Source organism: Idiotropiscis lumnitzeri, unplaced genomic scaffold (assembly GCF_059441095.1).
Source record: "Idiotropiscis lumnitzeri isolate Australia: NSW breed Sydney's pygmy pipehorse unplaced genomic scaffold, RoL_Ilum_1.0 HiC_scaffold_35, whole genome shotgun sequence".
NCBI lineage: Eukaryota > Metazoa > Chordata > Actinopteri > Syngnathiformes > Syngnathidae > Idiotropiscis > Idiotropiscis lumnitzeri.
In genome coordinates, this window is record NW_028283573.1 from 723,080 (window position 1) to 729,828 (window position 6,749).

The window sequence follows — 6,749 nt, forward strand, 5'->3', positions numbered from 1 at the left end:
TGTGGCGCTTTAAAGGGGAGCGTATCATCGGACTCGACTGTGTTTCCGATGAATCGGCTAACTTGGGTCTTTGAGACAAAACAACTGAGTCGACGAATAAGTCATGCAACCGAATCGTCTTGAGTTGGCAATGTTTCTGCTGTGAGTTTACTAACTAGCGCCTGAGCAATATGGATTTAGTTTTAGGGTTGACGCCAATTCCGATATTTGGCAGAATAAAATCGATTAATCCAACGATTAATTTAAAAACATATAATAGATCAAATATATTCTTTCTTAATGCTTTCAATAATGAGGATATTCAGTACTGGCAGAATACTTTACTGTTTTATAATACTTTGTCCTTTCGTGTTTGTTTAATTTTACAGCAGAGAGGCAAAAAGTGTTCTTTTTTTCATGACATTATCTATGTCTTGTGCCCCCCCCCCAAAAAAAATTAAAAAATTATAAATCGGACGGTTTTAAGCGATATCCTCCCATTAATTGTTTGAGCACGACTGTGTCTGTCAACCAATCGAAGGCTGTATTTACACTGCTTCATTTCCAATACAACCGAATCATTTGCATCTGTGGTGTTTCCCTTCCTGTAGAACTCCCATCATTCACCCAAAAGATTCAGGAACTATCCATTGCCTCACACAAATAGCCCCTATCTGTCTATCACCAGCAGCTCCTAAAATCAAATGCTCCATACAAGCACCCTGGAGGTGGAAAGTTATTAAATGGGAACGGCGGTGCGCGGGGGGGCTCTCCAGGTTATGCGTGTACTTAACTATTTCCAGCCTGGCAGCAAAGTTGTGTTTAGACAGAGTGGAGAGGGAAAAAAAAACATACAAATGCAATGACAAGAGACTCTGTCACGCAATGAGGAGTTAGCGTTAACGTGAACAGAAAACATGTAACAGTGTGCAGGAACACGAAAGGTCACTCGAATGCACCACGGTGTGCGCACCTCTTTCCACTTCATCACGTCTGTGCAGAAAAAAAACACCTTCCGTCTGCCTCCTTGGCCCGCGATGATGCGATGCGAGAGGATCAGTGCGTGCAAAGGCTTCATTCATCACTGTCACTCGACTTGTGTTGTTGGGCCAATCCCCACCACCACCCACCCTCAAAAAGCACATAGAGACTCCTGTAAAAAAAACAAAAAAAAACGGGGGGGGGGTCCACTTAGCCATGGCTCAATAAAAAGCTCCAATGCACTTAGTGAGGCATTAATTACCCCCACTTGAAGTGAAGCAAAACCAAGGTAAACTCAACATAATGGACTCTGTCACCACATACACACAAGTGGCTTTTACATACTGTACTGTACATGTCTGAAGATTAGTCACCACGCTCCCCCACCGTGTTTTTACTCTTTTTTTGTTTCATTAATGCCGTACAGAAATTGGAGTCTATGATATATTTCACTATACAGCATATAGTATTGGATATACTTAATGGCTCAAATTGATCTTTATGTTACAGGTATTGATTTAAAAGTAAATATTTTCTTTCATTAGCATATTAAAGTAACAAAAAATACATAGCAATATCATGACAACACAACAAGTGTCTACATGTCGAAGGTCATAGAATTAACAATTATTTTTTGATACAAGCAAGCAAAAAAGTCGGAATCTTCACATGAGAGGGATTTTTTTTTTTGAGGGGGGATCTTTATGAATAAGCGAACATTAAGGATGGATATCCATTATTACGACAATGACGTCATAGAATTTTGGGAATGACTTTGAAATGATCCTTTTCATCCTTAAGCAACAGACCATTCACGTAAGAGGACATTTAAACTACAAGAGGAGCATGGATGATTAGGATCCACGCAAAGTTCTTGGAAATCAATTAAGTTCACAAAAAAAATAATAATAATAATAATAATAAAACATGTCATCATACACAAACCTCCCTGGAGGAGGTAACGAGCTCACCATGTCTTTGTCCCAGCACTGCTATTTCATAAAGATGAAAGACTTGATGTTTTGGAGGTTTTCACAGTTTTGTTTGCACCACAAATCAGCAATTAAGTGGTCGTCGTGCTTTGGCCTCAGTGTCCACCTTCATTGAACTTACATAATGTTGCAGTCTCCTCCTTTTTGTCCTGCTGCAGCTGGCCTAAAGTGAACTTGCGTTTAGCATCATGCGGTGCTAGCATTTTTACATCTGTTTGTTAGCTGCGATCGTTCTTTTTCTTTTGCTGTCATGCTAGGTGCACACCAAATCCGTTGCGAGCGTTTCCGGCGGCGCGATTGCATTAACGTCAATGGAGTGTTGGACAATGCTAAACATGTTTGTCCCTCATGACTTGCCGTAGTTGAATCATAAACAGCTGGGAATGGAATGTGAGTGACGACGGCATTATGGCCTGATAAACGATCGTCAAGATATTCAAGAAAGTGCCTTTATTGAACCAAACTTAACGAGTTTGCGCGAGCGGGCGATGTTGCGTACGGGCGATACAAATGATGTGTTTGGAGCCCCAAAAAAAATCACACATTGGCCCTTTCGGCGTGGTTCGCGCGTCGTGACGTGGCAGCCAATCAGCTCCCGGGACGCAATACGTCACACTCAACATATTTCCTGCATATTCGAAATTGCTCACCTGCATTGTGTGATTTTTTTTTTTATGATGTCAAGTCGGATTATCGCTAGTATCGGATGAAGTCAGTTGATTATTTAAGGAAGATGTGTACTGACGCGTCTAATTATCAATCTGTGTGCGTATGCGCAAGTGTGTGCGTAACGCTCAAAATCCAAAGATAGTCCGAAGCGTCGTCTGTCCGTGCCAGAAGCAATGATCGAGAGGCGGCAGTGATTAATTATTTCTCGGTATGTGATTTCCCAGGAAGCATTTTTTTCCACACTTCCACATGCGTCCGCGTGTGTGTGCGTGTGCGTGTGTGACTCGTCTCGCTGTCTTTCACTGCCAAACTCACCCGTTCATCAAGCCTTGCCATCAATCAAACGTCCTTAACCGGGATCGCGCAATGATGCGACACCCAAGGGAGAGGATGAGCTCATCCATTTTTTCTCTTTTTAATGCATTTCGCCTCGTTCGTTTTAGCCTGCAAAGCCTACACAAAGGAAAAACAGATGCGAACGCAATCTTACTTGAACATTTAGGGATGAGAGTTCTCAAGCCACAGGGGCTGATCGACAAACGCGACTGCAAAGGGGGGTGCCACCGCGCCCTGAGCGTTAAGTCGATTTTTATTTGGCAATAATCACAACCGGTTTACGGGTGGCGCCTTTAGTTGATGAAAGACATTCCTCGCCGCACATGTTTGCATCTTGCTATTGCGTTTTGACACAGAAGGGCCACCGTACTTCCTGGTTGAGCCACATATGGACATCTGAGGCCGGGCAAACCGCCTCTAGTGAGTTTTAGTTTCTGTCATGGTTAATACTGTTTTTCCACATCCTTTGAAAGGTCATTCATCACATGAAGCCATCAGCAATGACCATCTTCAGCTTTGCAGTTTTTGTAAACATCATTCCCTTGCCCGTGGCTCTCCAATTGGCATTGGCGCAGCGTTGCAAAATGAAAGCCCGGCAAGACATTTTCCAGCGCGGCACCAAAAGTGTGTCAAAAAGTGCCTGCGGTCGTGTTACCGGAAGCATCGCGGAAGAAAAATCTAATCGGCCCAGTGACATGGCACACTAAACCCACCTTACAAGAGTCTCATACACGCTCAAGCTTTTTCTGCCGGTTTGATTTTCCCTAAATTCGACAGTTGTGTCGGTTTATCCGAGCAGCGAGATTAAAAGTGGATTTGTCGCTGAACCGCAAGTTTTCCAAGAGCAGGGCCACTTTGGTAATGGTGCTGGAGTGATTCACACAAGCATCACACACATGCTAATCCCATTTGTTTGCAGCATAACAGCTAAATGCTGCTTCACCATGTTTGCTCTGAACGCTGGCCTCGCCTAATGGACCCGGGTTTGTAGACCCCAGAACACTCCTGGGTTTATATTCCATTAACAGTTCCATTGAGCGATTTACAGACCAGAAGCCGAATACTCAAATCTATTCGACAGCTGACTGGGAGCCTTTCGGACTAGCGCAATATGTTGTGAAGTCTTTGCTCAGGCCAGAACCCGAGCTGTAGCTGTTTCCAAAACATCCAAACTAAATGTTCTTGTTCCCTACAACACCAGAACATGAATGACATTCCCATCATAATTCTTCTTTTTTTTTTTTTTTTCCCCACCCGTCCGTCTCAGTCGACTTGACGCCCCGGCTTCACCTCTCCTCTGTGATTGGCCGAGCGCCACATGCTGATGTTTTTCTTTTTCATCTTCTGAAGCCGTCTGGCGTCACCTCACATGCGCTGGAGCCATCCCGTATGCAGCCTTTGATCGCAGGAGGGTGCATGCGATCCGTGTCTGCCGCCATCGCTTTGTAACAGCCCCCAACCGCCCCGGCCTCCCCCTGTGACGTTCTCCTTCACCCGTCAGGTCGTGTCCACGTGAGTGTGTGTATTTTTTACTTTTTTCTTTTTTTAAATAAATATTTTTCCACATGTTTTGGAAACTTTCTTTTATGGGTTATAAAAAATAATATCCCCCCTTCAAAGAATAGATTTTTTAATATATTAAATGCCATTTTGATTTGCATTTAAAAAAAGACATTATTCTTTTGTAGCTTTTTGTTTAAGAGCGAATTTGAAAAAAGTTGCTTTTTTGTAAAAATTTTTTAATGAATTCTTCCCATTTTTTGTATTTTCCCTTTAACTTTAGTACTTTTATTTTTTTTAAACTACAACCCCATTGTTTTACTGCTTAGGGGGAAAAATAGGCAAATTACATATATTTTTTTCTTTCAAAACAAAAATCAAACACATTTATTAATACAATTAATGCAAATACAAATCAATTAAAATGATTAAAGTATGTGTTTTATTCATAACAAAAATATTTAAAAAAAAATATTTTCTGAATTTAAAAATGTAAAAGTACTGCGCATTTTTTTTTTTTTTTTAGTTTGTTTTCCGCATAACACTGAGTGATTGTTTTCCTCGAAAAATTAACAGGACTAACTGCAAAAAAATGTGACCTCGTATACAATTATAACTTTATGACTGAAGCGAATGGATTTTATCACCATGTTTGCTGAATATAATTGACATCCATGGGAAAAAAAAGATCTCAAACAAAGCTGTAGCCTCAAGCCAATTAGCCTCTCTACACATGGAAAGATTTTTTTTCTTATTTTTTTAACATTCGCTCAACAACAAACAATGCAAATATCTGGCAACCAAAAGAAGTCTTTTCATGTACTACATTCCACCCCTCCTTCCCCCCCCCCAAGGACGCAAAGGCTCTTGACTCAGAGAGGGAAACGGAGCAGCCAGAAAACAATTGAAATCATTGTTGGCATTCTTGCAGAAGACAAACAAAGACGACATTGAGCACGATAGAAGCAGCACGGCGAAGGATTTTGTTGTCTTTGCGGTCCCTGAGTCTGATTGTGTCCCGTTTGGGAATAATGTGCAGTAATTTGACCTTGAAATAATGCTTTTGAAAAAAAAAAAATGTTGATGGTACACTGACGATGTAATAAGGAGCAACTATGTCATTGCCGTTAAGACCACATTGTTTTTGAAGAAACAAACTGGTATTAAAAGGGGAAATTACGATATGTACTTTAGTATTTGTGTGTTGATGTGTGCCTTTTAGGGGCGTGGCCTAGTGAGTGACATCAGGCGCTGGAGTCAGGTGGGCCGAAGTTGGTTTTGTATTTGGTGTTTGTCTTTGTTTGGTCAATAAATGGCTGTGAAAGCGCATCGGCGACTGTGGCTCTCCTTGCCCGCGTGCGAGGGCATCGCACCTTTTTTTGTTCACCTCACTAAAGTGACAACGTATCAGAAGTTTGCTTGTAATCTACAATTTGGTTGGTGTTTGAACATAAATGGTGCAGTAACACATGAAGATTAAAAATAATGAACATTCTTAATTCTCCGGAAAAATTTTTTACGATTTATAATTTGACATAATTATTTTCTTGAAAAGCATGAAAATCATGATTTTTTTTATGTCTCTTTTCTAAAGATTAGAAACAGTTTGTAAAAAAAAAAAAAATCTAACGAAATTGCAAAAACAATACCTTATTTCCACTTGAAGATTTTTTTTTTAATTTTAATTTAAAAAAAAAATCCAAGCATTTCTATTACCCTTTATTTTGAAAAATTAAAAAAAAAAAAATCAATAAAAATAAACCATTGCCAATTTTCACCTCCAAAAAACACGATGTGGACGTTGCGGTTTTGTCCCATGGCTGTATAAAGGTTACAGTTTTCATTACTTCAAAATAGTCACAAGGAACTATATTTAGAAGAAAACACCACCATGTTTGTTTCTACTCTTTAAAATGTTTATGTGGTAGTTGATTAAACAGTTGCTGTCGGCTAAACACAACCTCAAAACCAGGGCAATAAAATCGCTCGCCACTGTACTTCACTTTTTTTGATGTTGCTATTAGTTATGAGCTACATAATCTTAATTAGGGTGCATTTTTAATGCCAGTCAACCCTAAGGGTGTCCCCGCATTTTACTTTACTTAATGTATATAAGAAGTTAAATAAATTATCTATATAACTTGGTAGACTGACTCATTATTTATTCTGGTCACAAAAGAAAATGTTACTATTTGGCGCCAGGTAGCAGATAAAAATAGCCTGTGTAAAAAAATGAACACATTCCTACTGGGTGACATTGGCCCATTTATAAATGTTGACGAGAATCATCAG